General features: G+C 32.2%; 1 long non-coding RNA gene across 1 annotated transcript; it reads right to left on the reverse strand.

Moving 5' to 3' along the window:
- Nucleotides 1–52: 52 nt before the first annotated feature.
- On the reverse strand, nucleotides 53–7,257 carry LOC148601904 (uncharacterized). The gene is made up of 5 exons (XR_015916968.1): nucleotides 7,099–7,257; nucleotides 2,988–3,148; nucleotides 2,369–2,567; nucleotides 1,432–1,533; nucleotides 53–808 (listed from the first exon to the last, which is right to left on the reverse strand). It is a non-coding gene; the product is annotated as an uncharacterized LOC148601904 (long non-coding RNA).
- Between the last annotated feature and the right edge of the window lie 8,187 nt (nucleotides 7,258–15,444).

Below are 15,444 nucleotides of genomic sequence, written 5' to 3' on the forward strand. Positions count from 1 at the left end.
TCTTTGAAATTTTGTTCATACTAAAATTTTCACAAGAATCATTACACACCAGTGCTTATACACTTTGAATTTATTTCTAAGTCGCTGTTAGCTCTTTCAATAAACTTTGTGAATGAGAATGTTTAGAACGTCCGTGAATAACGAACAGATCGAGTCATGTCTTACTTAAATGTACTCATGCAAGCATAATACACGTTCCTCGCACGTTAAAGAACCCTGCTGTGGTATTCGATAGGAGTAGGAACCTTTGCGCTCCGCCACAGGAGGCTAAATTGCCCGACCTTACCCACCTCCCTTTTTCTAGTGGCAATCAAAATTTGTCGACCCTATTGTCCTTGTGACCCATCCTTTTTTTTATCATTTCATTTTCATTTTATCATCCATTTCATGTTCATCGTCTGAATATAGCTGAAATATTGCTGCTCGGACGTTAAACCCCAACAAACAAACAAACAAAGCAAGCATAATATAACGAAAATTATTGTCCGGCCTAATTGTCAAATCAATTACATCCTTTTAATAAATATAAGCTCAAAGAAACAAAACCTGCGTGGAGATTCTATGGAACCGCATCACCTTCTACACGAATTGACCCAGCTGGCTCAACAGCACTGACTTACAAAAAATGTTACTTCATCTTTTTATTGTAGCTTCTAACTAACGCGTATATGAATGTGACTGCACGCTCCTCTATACTTTGTTATTGTTCAATCCTTTGAGGCTGACCCCTTCAAATGATTTAATGTTATAGCTATCTATCTCTGGTGTAAGTCATGGAGTAGGTAGAATCCAGCAGCATACAATAAATCTGAAAGTAAAAACGAAACCAGACATACTCGTACAGAGGCCATAAATTCCTCCCTAGGGACAGGCGCAAAAATGCGGCAGGGTTAAAGTACTCTGGCGGGATGACAATCCTCCCCCTTTTTAAAGTTGGCCACGATGGAAAAAATATAACGCAATTAAACACACATGAAATCTCATTAATTAAAACTAATCACTCAATATTCTTTTAGACAAAATTTAGGAGGAGCATATATGTTTTGGCTTTCTTCAATTACAAAGCCGTGTCATGGATTTAATGTTAGGTGCGGAAATATAAGTAAATTATAGAGGTTTACACCACGATCAATGGTATCCTACACATTGGCTTTAGATGATCTACCCACACGCCAAATATAAAAAACCTACATAAATAGACAAAAAAATTAAAACCTGGACACAAGTTAATAAATGAATGACTGAAGGACGGACAGAGTGATCACTATAGGGGATGTTCCACTTTTCCCGGTGGAGCCATAATAAATACTGACTTTTATTATCAGGGAAATAGAAAAACAGAAGACATGATTATCAATTGAGAAATACATCCACAAAATTGCAGATGTTGTGGAAGTATTTAAATTTTGTTATGCTGTACTGAAAACTTACCTGAAACTGCACAAGAAGATATATTCTCAACATCTACCTGTTCCTCTCACACAAACAGTAGAACTTGTCGTCAATACGGCTGACAATAACAGCAGCATTATTCTGTAAAAACAAGTGACACTAAATAAAACACAAAATTCTATGTATGAAAAATGATATAGGTCAGAAAAAAGCAATAAAAAATGTGCATATGTATTATGTTATCATTCTCCTGATATAAAGCGTCTGACCCCGAATTATATCATTTTATTTACCCTATTTATGAAATCTTGCAGTATTCCTAATTTTAGAATATGTAAAACACTGGGGCTTCATTCATTGTATTGCACACGGGGATGGATTTGGCTTCCTTTTCAATCAGTTTTGGTTTTAAGTACTTCTTGTATACAAAATACTTTATGATCTTCCTAAATATTTGATTTAAATGGTGCTGATGAGATATTACTCCTTGAAACATGTGTACAGCATGTCGAAATTTACATTAAGTATACAACTGGTGATTTTTGTATTTAAAATGCCAAATTTATGCTTTATCATATTTGTGTGTACTGGTAGGCCATGGATATGCCATGTCATGAGAAAAGACAATTCTCATTTCAAGGTCACATTACAATGGACACAAGATGGTTAGAGGCAAAAAAAAAACATGGTTGAGAAAGGCTAGAGAAGAAATGAAGGCATGAACTAAATGAGTGGGAGGCAGCTGAGAGGAAACAAAAGATCGATGACAGTTGAGAACCTCTATTGCTGCAGCCCTCCATGCCAGCAAATATAAAGGGCAAAAAATATGTTTTTATATAATGTAACTGATTAATGTCCATGACACTATAAATGTTTGTATTATGTTAAGAAAAATTCTTTGCAAGATTTGTTATTAAATTAATTAATAAACTAGTTTATTATGAGAAGGTAATAACTAATATTAAATAATAATAACTTTAAGTTGAGTGTTGTTCACCATAATCTTGAATGGCAAACTGTGTCATCTTTTCATCAAGTGCAACATAGGCACTATTCTCATAAATCAATCTTTTAAAGTTGTCAGAAGGGATTTGAATGTCAAAATCAAATGCAACTGCACTGGCTGAGTGTAAATCTCTTGCTGTAACACTGGATGAGGCTGAAGTGGAAGTTTTCTGAAAAAAAAACTTACACATTTGTGAGTTGATTTATACAAAAACATTTCCCTATGTAAACATTAATCAAATGCTATGGAAAGTGTTGTGTAAACAAGCTGGGAATAAAGTAAATAAGTACAATATTTTTATAATCAATCGATTGATACACTACTGCATTTTCCTTTTTTTTAATATAAGATTTGCCTTCAAATAAAAACAATCAAATATATTTAGTAATAACTCCAAAAAACTTTTACTTTCTTATATATTGTTTACTCAAAAACTTTATTTATGAGCATTGTTCTTCAGGTAAAATTAATAGTATTGCATAAGAGTAATTAATTTTTTCCCTCAATTTTATGATAGTATTTTTTTAATGTAACGCCCTTTAAAAGGCAATTTTTAATTTAATACAGATATTAAAGATAAATGACAAACATTTCTTATTGAAGTGTCTCCTCTTTATCTTTCAAAGTGCCAGATATAATTCTGTTACATGACGATACATTCTTAGACCTCTTGTGCATCATCTTCATGGGGTATTTTCCATCTCCAAACAATGAGTATGGGTCAGCAAAATCGCTGACATTTGTTGATCTCTACAACAAATTAATAAAAAATTAATACTGGTAATACAATCATAATGAGTGATCATAATTTGGTCATAAGTTTAATTATTTTGATAATAATATGAAGATCTACTATTAAGTGTCAATAAATGTTTGTTAAATATAACTCTACTTAGGTCATGCTTTGGTTTTGTTTTGCATATGAACCTTAATTGGTTCTTTGTATATTTGCCTTGATTAGGTGTAGATCAACTTTAGCTACTTGTAATTAAGTTGGGTTGTATATCAGCCCCAATGTAATTGTACCTTGGACAAGGGTATTAAAAGAAAAAGTGGGAATATTCAAAATGTGATCAAAAGTACTGAAGAAAGTCTATTTAAGTTAAATCAAAAAGAGTTCTAGGCACAGGTTATTACATTTTAGTTATTCACAATAACAAATTAATTGCTATTTTCTACAGAATTTTTAATTTTTGTGGACAACATACTGACATTTGATACATTAGTATTACATATATGTACGTGTTATGTGTAAATATACCTTGATTAAGTGTAAACCAGATGTGGTGACACTTAATTCTAACTTAGTTTTCCATAATCTACTTTGGTTATGTGGATACCAATCTTGGTTATGTGTACATCAACAATGGTTATTTGTATTTATATTTCAGTAATGTGTAAATCAACTTTGGTTATCCGGTTTTTTTTTTTAATTCGAATATGTATGTATATATATGCATTGCTTATATGAATATCAACCTTTGTTATCAGTGATTCAACCTTGTTTATGTGGATATCTATCTTGGCTATCTGTAATTGTACCTTGGTTGTGTAAATATCAAACTCGATTATCTGTGATACTGTATTGGTTATCTGTGATTCTCTCTTGGTTATGTGTAAATCAACCTTTGTTATCCATGTTTTCAGGTTGGTTATCAGTGTTTCTACCAGGGTTATGTGTGTATCAACATTGGTTATATTGTTATCCATCTTGGTTATCTGTTTTTATACATTGCTTATGTGGATATCAATCTTGGTTATCTGTGTTTCTATCTTGGTTATGTGTATATCAAGCTTGCTTATGTGTATATCAAACTTGGTTATTTGGTTTCTATACTGGTTTTGTCAATATGTACTTCAGTTATCAGTGTTTAATCAATGTTTATGTGTATAGCTACATTAGTTATGTGGATATGAACCTTGGATATGTGGATATCTATATTTTGTTATTTGTAATTGTACATTGGTGATGTAAATATCAAACTTGGTTATCTTTGTTTAGAACTATCTTGGTTATCTGTGTTTCTATCTTGGTTATATGTATATCAAGCTTGCTTATGTGGATATCAATCTTTTTTATCTGTGTTTCTATCTTGGTTATGTGTATATCAAGCTACCTCATGTGGATATCAATTTTGGTTATCTGTATATCAAGCTTGCTTATGTGGATATCAATTTTGGTTATCTGTATATCAAGCTTGCTTATGTGGATATCAATTTTAGTTATCTGTGTTTCTTTCTTGGTTATGTGTATATCAAGCTTGCTTATGTGTATATCAAACTTGGTTATTTGGTTTCTATACTGATTTTGTCAATATGTACTTCAGTTGTCAGTGTTTCAACATTGTTCATGTGTATAGCTACATTAGTTATGTGGATATAAACCTCGGATGTGTGGATATCTATATTTTGTTGTTTGTAATTTTACCTTGGTGATGTAAATATCAAACATGGTTATCTGTGTTTAGAACTATCTTGGTTAGGTGTATATCAATCTTGGTTATGTGTATATCAATTTTGATTATCTGTGTATCAAGCTTGCTTATGTGGATATCAATTTTGGTTATCTGTATTTCTATCTTGGTTACGTGTATATCAAGCTTGCGTATTTGGATATCAATCTTGGTTATGTGTATATTTACATAGGTTTTGTTGATATAAACCTTTAATAATTTGGTTATGTGTAAATTTATCTTAGTTCCCTTTTTTATCTACTAAGGTTATGTGTATATCTATCCTGGTTAACTGTTTTTTTTCCTTTGGTTATGTGTAAATCTACAATGGCTACCTGTATTTCTACTTGTTGATTTATGAATTATGAACCTGTTTGATAGTATTGACCTAAGACTTCGTCCTCGGTCAATACAATCTAAACAGGTCCATAATGCATTGACTGAGTGAAAGTACTAAATTTATATATTACATGTGCAGATAGTGTATTTGTTTTGTCTCCGGCGGAACGGTTTATATCTGGATCTAAGTTTAGAAGTACTGCGTAAGACTTGGAATCGCGACGGAACACATAAGTACGTTAAAATTAACTTAAATCAATAATCGACCAAGGATCCCATATTTTAATTTTACGTTCTGACATATCTTTTGGTTGCTTGATTGATTGATTGATTGACTGATTGTTGGGGTTTAACGCCCGAGCAGCATTATTTCAGCTACATTCAGTCGATGAACATGAAAGGGATGATAAAATAAACATGAAATGATAATGACGAAATGAAAAAAGGGATGGGACACACGGATAATAGGGTCGATAAATTTTGATTGCAACAAGATAAAAGGGAGGGATGGGTAAGATCGGACAATTTAGCCTCCTGTGGCGAAACGCAAAGGTTCCTACTCCTATTGACTACCACAGCAGGGTTCTTTAACGTGCGAGGAACGTGGCATCTTTCCCAACACGGTGCACCACTATGGTTTGCGGTCAGGTTTTCACTATTATAGCTTGACAACCCCAGCATGTTACAAGCCAGGGGTAACCCATTCCACCACCTGGGGTACACATCCCAGTTGCTCTGTGGGCAGAGCACCTAGCCCCGGCTAGGTTTCTGAGCACTATTTAGTCGCCTTTTAAGACAAGCTTAGCGCTGCTGCAGGCCTATTCTTTTGACATGCGGACCTGCACGGGGCGACATATCTTTTGGTAAAAATTATCGCATAAAGGCTAGAGATGCAGAAAGGAAATCCATTCAAGAGTAATCAAGGGAACCAAGGTTATAGCGGTAATCAAAAGAATGTAATCCAGGGACAAAGAAATGGTTAAATAGAACAAGAAAGAACATAGAGTAACTAAAATCATACATACAAAGTACTGTAACAAAAGCAAATGAGCAACTCGGACTCCACTAAAAACTGGGAGCATGGACCAGGTGCACCGGTAGGGTAAGCGTCCTCTGCTTTTCTAAAAACACCTGCCGAGTTGCTCATAAAAAGTCAAGTCCGGGGTAGACGAAAGTGGAAAGGAAAACTATGACAATATGTTCATATAAGCAATATCTTCCATTTACAAGCACATATGCATGTATAATTTCGAGGCAGCTTTGAATAGGAAACCAATACACTTCCGCGTCTTTGCTCAATATAAACAATCACTTACGCTTTTTAGCATTATAAACCCAAAGTACTACAATTTTGACCGTCGCAGAAGAGGGCGATCATCGCACTTCAGCGTCTCCATCGCACTTACAGGCCTTACATACATATAAATAGATTTACAACAGTTTGACTTATGCTAGCTTCTGGCATGGTTGCTTAGGCTTGTAGGGGAAGAAAATGGTTTAATCACCATACTATAGGTAAGTGCCTGGACACGTGGGAAATCAACCCACATTGGTTTCAACCTTCTGTTCAAAATGTTCTATTTAACCATTTCACAAACTTGCCCCTTAAGAGGAAGCAAGAGGAGTATCGTTTGATTCTGAGGGGAAGAGCTGGCAATTTTGTTCAGGGCAGAATATTTCATTTTTAAATGAATCCCAATCATATTTTTTTCAAATGCTATACAGCTAAAATTTATTTATTCTCATAATGGATTACCGTAAAATCTGAAGCCAGAAATCTTTTCAATATTTCCTAGGTAATGCCTAATGGAGAACAGAATATTCATTTAAAAAAATATACCAGCCCTACCCCCTCCCACTTCTCTCCCTTTAACCGGTTATCCCATTTAAAAGTTGTTTCCAGCTTACCTTTCAACTCATTTCTTATGTAATTTCAGCTGTTTATCTCTTTCATAACATTCATACTTCAAGAACAAACAGTTATCAAATGATATTCCTGAACAATTTTTACGTGACCGTTGCATGGTTGAAAGCAAAACGAAAGTAGGTTGTAACGGTGACGTTAATAAATGCGCATGCGCAATGCTTGGTGATTTGCTTAGTTATAGAATGGTAAATTACTATAATATTATTTCTCGACGAACAGCTGGGTATGATGGAAATAGAGATTGACAATACCATGGACTATATAGAGTCTTTTAAGAATATTAATACAAAACGTAAAACTGTGAGTGATATGAAATTCATTTTTTAATGATATATTGTACAAAAAAAGCTAGTGACAGTATCAATTTAATTAAAGTTTGTTGTTTTAATATTAATTAGAGTACGGGTGTTTTTTATCATGAAAACAAAAGCTAAAGTTGTTAGAAAGTTAACAATAATCAAACACAATTGATGATTGTTAAGAGGTCTTTGTTTAATAAAAATGGCTTCATTCCCAAGCTATCGTGCACAACTTTTATTAAACAAATTAAAAAAAAAACTACTCAGTTTGAGAAATATTCAATCATTAAGTAAATTATTTACAATTTTTTTCCTGAACACATAATAATTTCTTTTCTTTTTTTAACAAACTGGCATCGTAGATTTAACAGCAAGGCCAATGGTAACAAACTGCAGTTCTACAAACTGGTGCCAGCGTTGTTCAAGGAAGCCAAGTCGGTTAGTCAGCAAGTACGCCTTGTGGAGGAGCAGACCTTTGCCCTATGGCAGCGTATCCAGTACAAAAGGTCCCAGGGACGCCTATCAACGTTGTGGGAGCAGCTCCATTCTAGGACAATCACCACCTCCAACTTCCTCCGTGCCGTTGGTCACACGTATGACATACCAGTGCCAGATCCCACTCCAGAGAACAGTGACATCGACAACAACTAACTTTCTGTCCGTCTAAAGTGCCATGATAATTTGACATTTTATTATAAACTCTTAAATATTAAAGTTCTAGTCAATGAACTTCATATGTTATTGATTTATGTTTTGTTACATGCTTCTGAGTTATATGATTGTCAACTGTTAACATTGTGCCAATTCCTTTTATGTTCGTAAATGTGCATGATATATTATTATTATGTTAAAGACATAAAATTCTTTCTTGAAAATTAGTTTTGGTGGTTTATTAATGTAGAAAATAAATTTAGTCACGCAGGAGTCGAAATTCCCATGTTTTTGGAATTAAAAAAAATGTCTTCTGACTACGAAAATCGGCACAAGTCACCAACAGAGTCCCAGGTGTATCAATTGTGATAATATTGAACGTAAATAACAAATAAGCTATTTTTTTTACTATAGAATAAACTCTAGGGTGACTGGATAGACTACCCAAGTATATTTTGTTCAGCATTTTTCTAATCGGCGTTGTGACGTCTATTTTGCCTTTTACGGACTGATTTGAAGTTTACACCGGATCGAAAAGTTCCGGGGTCACACGTCATCATGAAATTTTTGTCCACATCACGTAAAGACGAAATCACTGCACGTAAAGAAAAGAAAATGCACATAAAGTATTTAGAGATCGACGTAACATAAAGATGAAACGACCTCACGTTATAAGAAAACCATTGCACGTAAAGATAAATCCACATAACGTAAATATATGTTGACATAACGTAATCATAAAACGACAGAACGTACAAAAAAATTACAGAACGTAAAGACGAAATGATAGAACGTACAGACGAAATGGCAGAATGTAAAGACAAAAGGACATAATGTAAAGATGTTCATACATAACGTAAATAAAAAATGACCACATGTAATTATAAAACCACAATAAGTAATATAAAATTGACAACACGTAACCTATCTCATCAGACAGTTTAGGCGTTCCATAGTTATCTATATATTCACAAAATCGTCTTTACTGTAATCTGAAAAAAAAAAGAAATCTGCAACTAATCACTGATGAAAAACAAAAGTTGCAAGTACAAGTAAAGGTTTCCACTGTAATCCTGAAGTGGTAGTAAATACACGTCTTTTCATTGATAATGACTGGGTTTCCTCGGTTTAATTTTCTTCCATTATCGTCCCATTCTTATTATAACACCCGTATTTGTAGAAATACTTCATATTTTAAGGGTGCACTATACAGTTACATTATGGCGCCAAGTTGCCCCAGTCAAATTTTGTAAAACTTAATTATTAAAAGTTTAAATTTGGTGGATATATTGATTAAATGTAAATAAGTATTTACACATAGACAGATGTAATATATGTTATGGTAAACAGACGTATTTTAAATGAACAATGGTATCCGGAACGTTTCAGTCCCCTGCCGTATTAGGTTCTCTCCTCAGCATCAGATGGTCTCAGTATCGTATTAATTTTCCCATAGAATTCTATAGTGAAGTGCATATTTTTAGCATTTTTTAAAAAATATGTAAATTGATTCAATAAAACTTTCACTTATGTAGCATTTCTAATGACATATGAAAAAATAATTTCCCGCAAAGAAAATAGGGTGAGTCCACGAAGATCGGACAGAAAAGTAGTCTTGAACTATAAATAGTCATTTTCTCTACTTTCACTTTCGTTTTGCACTCATGAAACCAACCTTTTCAATTGAACATTTTTATGTTATTATGTTAGATTTTCTTTTCAAAAAGTTCTTCATCTTACAGTGTGGTGTTTGCTCTATTTTATAAGTCATTGCTCATATCTTTTGACAAAACATTAGTTTGTAGAGAGGCAAAAAGAAAATGCACTATATTCAGGCGCGTAGCTGTCGCTAGGCAAAAAAGCTTTTGCCTGCACTTGATTTTGCCTTTTTTTTTTTGGAGATAAAATACATCCAGGAGAAGCATAAATTATGCTCTAAAACGCTATTTTCGCGGGGCTTCGCCCCCTGGACCTGCTGGAGCCTTAAGCGGCCCCCAGACCCCCTGCCGTAATTTTGCCTACACATCAATTTGGCCTCAGCTACGCGCCTGATACTTTTATAGCATCCATGTTTTGACGTACATCCGCTCAGGGATATGCTTTACGATACTGGTACCAGATGGCTGATTTTCCAAATACTTATTTCGCACGAACTTTTGGGACTAAAATTGTGAGAGAATGAATCGAAAAGGGTCTTATTATTTTTATTTTTTTTCCACCTACTCCATGCATGCTTTCATTCTGTGGTAGTGTCTAAGTGCCTGATATTTTATAAAACATAGTGTCTGGCTGTTAGCTTTGGAAAGGCACCCCTTATTTGTACTAAAACTCAGTGATATTTTTTCAGTATGTTACCATTTTTTATTTTTTTTTTATTTTCATATAGTCAGGCATTTATAACAAAGTTCCATTTGCCACCTGACCATGGCAAATAGAAAAGAAATGCAATTAATTTGTGAAAAGACTATACATGATTTTATAAATTAAATATATTAAACAAATCATTCAAAAAGCATTTATCACAATAAAGCTCTCACACAAACAAAACTCTCACACTCTTATTTTTGTTTACAGAAAAAAAATCTATTAAATAAATGCAATTTTAAACAAATTGAAAAGACTAAGCTTGCTGCTGTTGTTATTGAATGTAAAATAACATGAGGAAAAATTATAAATATCTAATCAAAAATAATATGTAAAGGGGACCAAAACTTTTCAGCTTTTTCTAAGCTTTGTTTTTAAGAGCAATATACATTTCCAAATTCATGTACCTCTTTATTCTATTTTTCAACCCATTTATAGTAGGCAATATTTCATCTAATTTACACTTATAAATATAGTTTTTGGTTATAATCAATAAAGTATTTAAAAGTAAAGACTCTCCTATATGACCTAATAATATCTGCTTTTTATCTAGCATCAGATCTTGATAAAACTTATTAAGTCTTCTAAATAGTTCTATATAAATTTGTTTTGTAAAACTACAATCATAAAACAAGTGTTCTATAGTCTCATCACATGATTTACAAAATGTACATAGTTTTGTATTTTTTATTCTAATTTTATACAAAAAAGTGTTAGTTGGAATGATTCTATGGATAATTTTATACTGAAAAATCATCATATATGGATTTTTGCACAATTTCATTAACTTTAAATGACTTGACCAGTCAATATCACCACAATCCAAAATGTTTTCCCAAGCTTGGTACTTGTGGGATGGCTCCTCACAAAAACCTTTAACAATATCTCTATATATATATTTAATACAATTGCTAGTTCTTATTTTTTCCAAAAAGCCATTACAACAATGAAAGTTTACAAAATTAAAGTCGGGCATATTTTGTACTAAATGAGTTTTCATAATTGGAGGTATTTTTGCTAAAATACCATAATATTTTAAGAAATTTCTAATCCCGTAAACATCTCTCAATTGTTCAAAACTGTAAAACAAGGTAGTATTCCTGTCAATGAGATCACTTAGATTTTTAATACCACAAGATTCCCATCCACAGAAATAAGAAATCTCATTTACAGGGATAAAATTGAGAATATCCAGGGACAAAATATTTTGAACATCAATCAGTGTATCATGCTTTGCTAAATGTAATCCTAGCAAAACATCTCTCCAAAAAGGATTAACAACTTGTTGTGCCAATTCTTTTTGTTTTTCTTTTTCTAAAGCAAATACTCGGTCACCACCAACATGTTCAAGCTCAGCTTTAGCTACATTCTGCCAACTACCAATTGTATTGTCAATGAATCTTTTAACCCATGTCACTTTAAGATATGCATTAAAAGATTCTAGGTGAGCCATTTTTAGGCCTCCCATGTCAAAATCACCAATTAAAGTATTTCTTTTTATTCTATCTAGTTTTCCATCCCAGATAAAATTAAAAAATAATTTATTAAGATCATCAATCATATGTTTTGGCAAGTTTGGCAATGAGGTGAACAAATGTACAAGTTTAGACAATGCAAGAGACTTAACAACTGTAATTTTACCAAGCAGTGTTAATTTCCTGTGTTGCCAACTCTTCAAAACTTTAATTTTCTGTTTAAAATTAATTCCAACCATGTCTTGCATGTCTTGCATTTCAATGCCTAAAACCTTAAAATTAGATGAAGACCAATATAAAGCTTTGTCTTGACACAAGACTTCATCAGAGAAACGCTTACTACCTATCCACACAGCTCTAGTTTTCTGTGTGTTCATTTTAAGACCTGATATACGATAAAATTTTTCAAAAATATTAAGAGATTCTCTTAGAGAGATCTCTTTCCCATCTAATGTCAAAAAAGTATCATCTGCATATTGACTTATAAGGGATTCTTTCCCTTTGATATCTATACCTTTTACATTTTCATCAGACTTCAAACATAAAGAAAGCAATTCTACACCTAAAATAAAAAGATATGGGGATAGAGGATCGCCTTGACGACAGCCTTTTTCTAAGTTAAAGAAACTAGACATATTGCCATTATTTATGACACAACTCTTAGCATCTTTATAAAATGTACTAAACCACCTACACAGTGATGGCCCAAAATTAAAACTTTCTAAAGTTTTGATAATAAACTGAAACTCAATTGAATCAAAGGCTTTTTCAAAATCAATCAATAAAAGCAAGCCTTCTATGTCATTTTCCTCTAGATAATGCATAAGATCATATAAAAGTCTAGTATTTTCCCCTATAAATCTACCCTTAACAAAACCTTTTTGTGTGTCACTTATAATAGATGGAAGCACATTTTTTAATCTTTCAGCTATTGCTGCTGGTGCTATTTTTATATCAACGTTTAAAAGACTAATTGGACGCCAGTTTGACATGTATCTTCTGTCTTTTCCCTCTTTAGGTATACAAGTAAAAATACTTTGATTCTGAAAATTTGAAAAGTTACCATGTTCATAACCATATGAAATAGATCTAAATATAAAAACACCAATATTTTTCCCAAAAAATTTGTAAAATTCGGCGGTGAAGCCATCAGATCCTGGACTCTTAGCATTAGCCATTTTCTTCAAGGCTTCAGCACACTCTCGATAGGTAATATTACCTTCACATTTTTCTTTCAGTTCATCTGAAAGTTTAATATCATGTTGATAAAAAAAATCACTATCAACACTTTCAGGATCTACATCATCCCTACTTGTATATAACTTCTTATAAAAATTTTCCTGCTCATGTAAAATATCACTCTGTTTTGATAAATGTTTACCTTTATCATTAATAAGTTCTGAAACAGTTTTGGTTACAAAGTTTTTTTTCTCAAGACCACAAAAATATTTTGAACACTTTTCTCCATTTTCATGCCAATTAGCTTTGGATCTTAAAAGAAGACCTTCAACTATTTTATCTCTTCTCTGTATTAACTCAGATTTTTTTTCATTTAAAATCTGTTGAACATGATCAGTAGGATTAATATTCAACTGATTTTCAAGATCTTGAATCTCACCTTCAAGATTTTCTGTATATAATCGATCTGCTCTAGATTTTTTAATACTATATTCAATACTAATACTCCGCAGCTTCACCTTTAACAGTTCTAGAAATATTTGATCATTACAGGATAATTGAACATTAATTAGATCATTTTCAATGTCACCTGCAACATAATATTCTAAAACTGTATCTTGTATACATTTTTGAATAATCTCTACATAATCTGGATCACGCAGAGAATGACACTAGAATTTTTATTACTTGTAATTTTGTGCAACATTTCACAAAAAAATTGTGGTTGGTCAGAGTTATAACCATATAAATTTACTAATGTGAATCTATGATCTTTGACACAAAGATCTAATACAATATATCTACCATTTTTGTCAGTACTAACATCATTAACATCAATGTTACAACATTTATTAAACATAACACAAACACCTGCACTTTTACTATCACAATTACTAAAAAAACATTTTGAACCCCACTCATCTTCCCATTTTTTTCTATTTCATTTGTACAATGTGTTTCTTGTAAACAAAAAATTGTTGCATTTTTACTTTTTAACCAATCAAATACATCAGTTCTTTTTTTTCTTGTTTGAATACAGTCCCCTGACATTCATAGACAAAACAATTACACACTCAGTCATTAATGAACATCAAATAACACAATATACAACAACAGCAAGCAAAGAGAAATAAATTTCAAATCTACATTCACACACACATTTATACACCAAAAAGCAAGACGACGCATAGTATGTTGATGAAATAACATGATATGCAAATTCAAGCAGTTTGATAAATTACCATAAAATTAAAACAAAAAATTTTTGGATTATCTCCCTTGTAAAGTTTTTTTTTTTCTAAATTTGACAAAGTACAATTCATTTTAAGCTATTATTTTATAAAATTGTTGTTCAAGGTTTCAACAAAAATAGAATATTATGATCTCTTTAATTTAAGCAGTAAATTTGAAAAAAATAGATTATCTCCCTTTTCATACATTTATATTGTTTTTTTTACCCATTAGGGAGACTGTCACTGTAGCAAATATTGATTTAATCACAAAAAATTTAAAAATAAAAATAATAAATGCAATATAAAATGATTGAAAAAAAGGGGGATCAGTTTAGCATGTATATAATATTTAATCATACACTGACCTAATGGTGAAAGGCAACTTAATTAGTAGTTAAAATTAAATGTTGAATTCTGGCTTAAATTGTGATTTATTTAACAAAGATATCTTTTTCTTAATATTATAGTTACAAACAAACAATAAAGACAAAGTTATATGTTATAAGTGTATTCACATTTAATTGAACATATTCACAAAATTACTTCTTTTCTCTAATCTTCTTTTCAATGTCATCGAACAGGTTAAAACGTATTCTAGTCTCTGATTCTGTCTTCCCATACACTGACCCATTGAAATACCATGCACTCTCCAACATTTCACAGTCTCTTAATCTGGTAATAAGTGCCATGTTCTGTTTTGTGACATCGTCAACCAACTTAAATCCTGCTCTAACCAACTTTTTTTTTCTCTCTCATAATTTTGGATTTCACATCTGAATTTCTACACTTTACGATAATTGGTCGTGGTTGCCCCTGCTTTCCAGGTATTCTATGTATAGCTTGTACATCTGTTTGATCAATAATAACATCCAAAGCCCCCTTCACTATATCTTTCACAAAAATTTCATTTAAATTTTCATCTTTTTTCTCGGGGTAATTCATGACTTTTACATTAAACTTTCTGGAATATTGTTCATTATAATTACCCATCTCTACTGCTTCTTTTGATCTAATTTCATTGTCTTTTACTTTGTTTGCAAGATCTTGTATCTCCCTACGCTGACTAGCAACAGTCTCTTTAAGGTTTTCATTTTCCCTAGTTATTTCTTCAATAGCTTTTGTTTGTT

The sequence above is a fragment of the Perna viridis genome, chromosome 12, assembly GCF_037379345.1.
Source record: "Perna viridis isolate PV_CMFRI_1.1 ecotype Kerala chromosome 12, ASM3737934v1, whole genome shotgun sequence".
NCBI classification, from domain to species: Eukaryota; Metazoa; Mollusca; class Bivalvia; order Mytilida; family Mytilidae; genus Perna; species Perna viridis.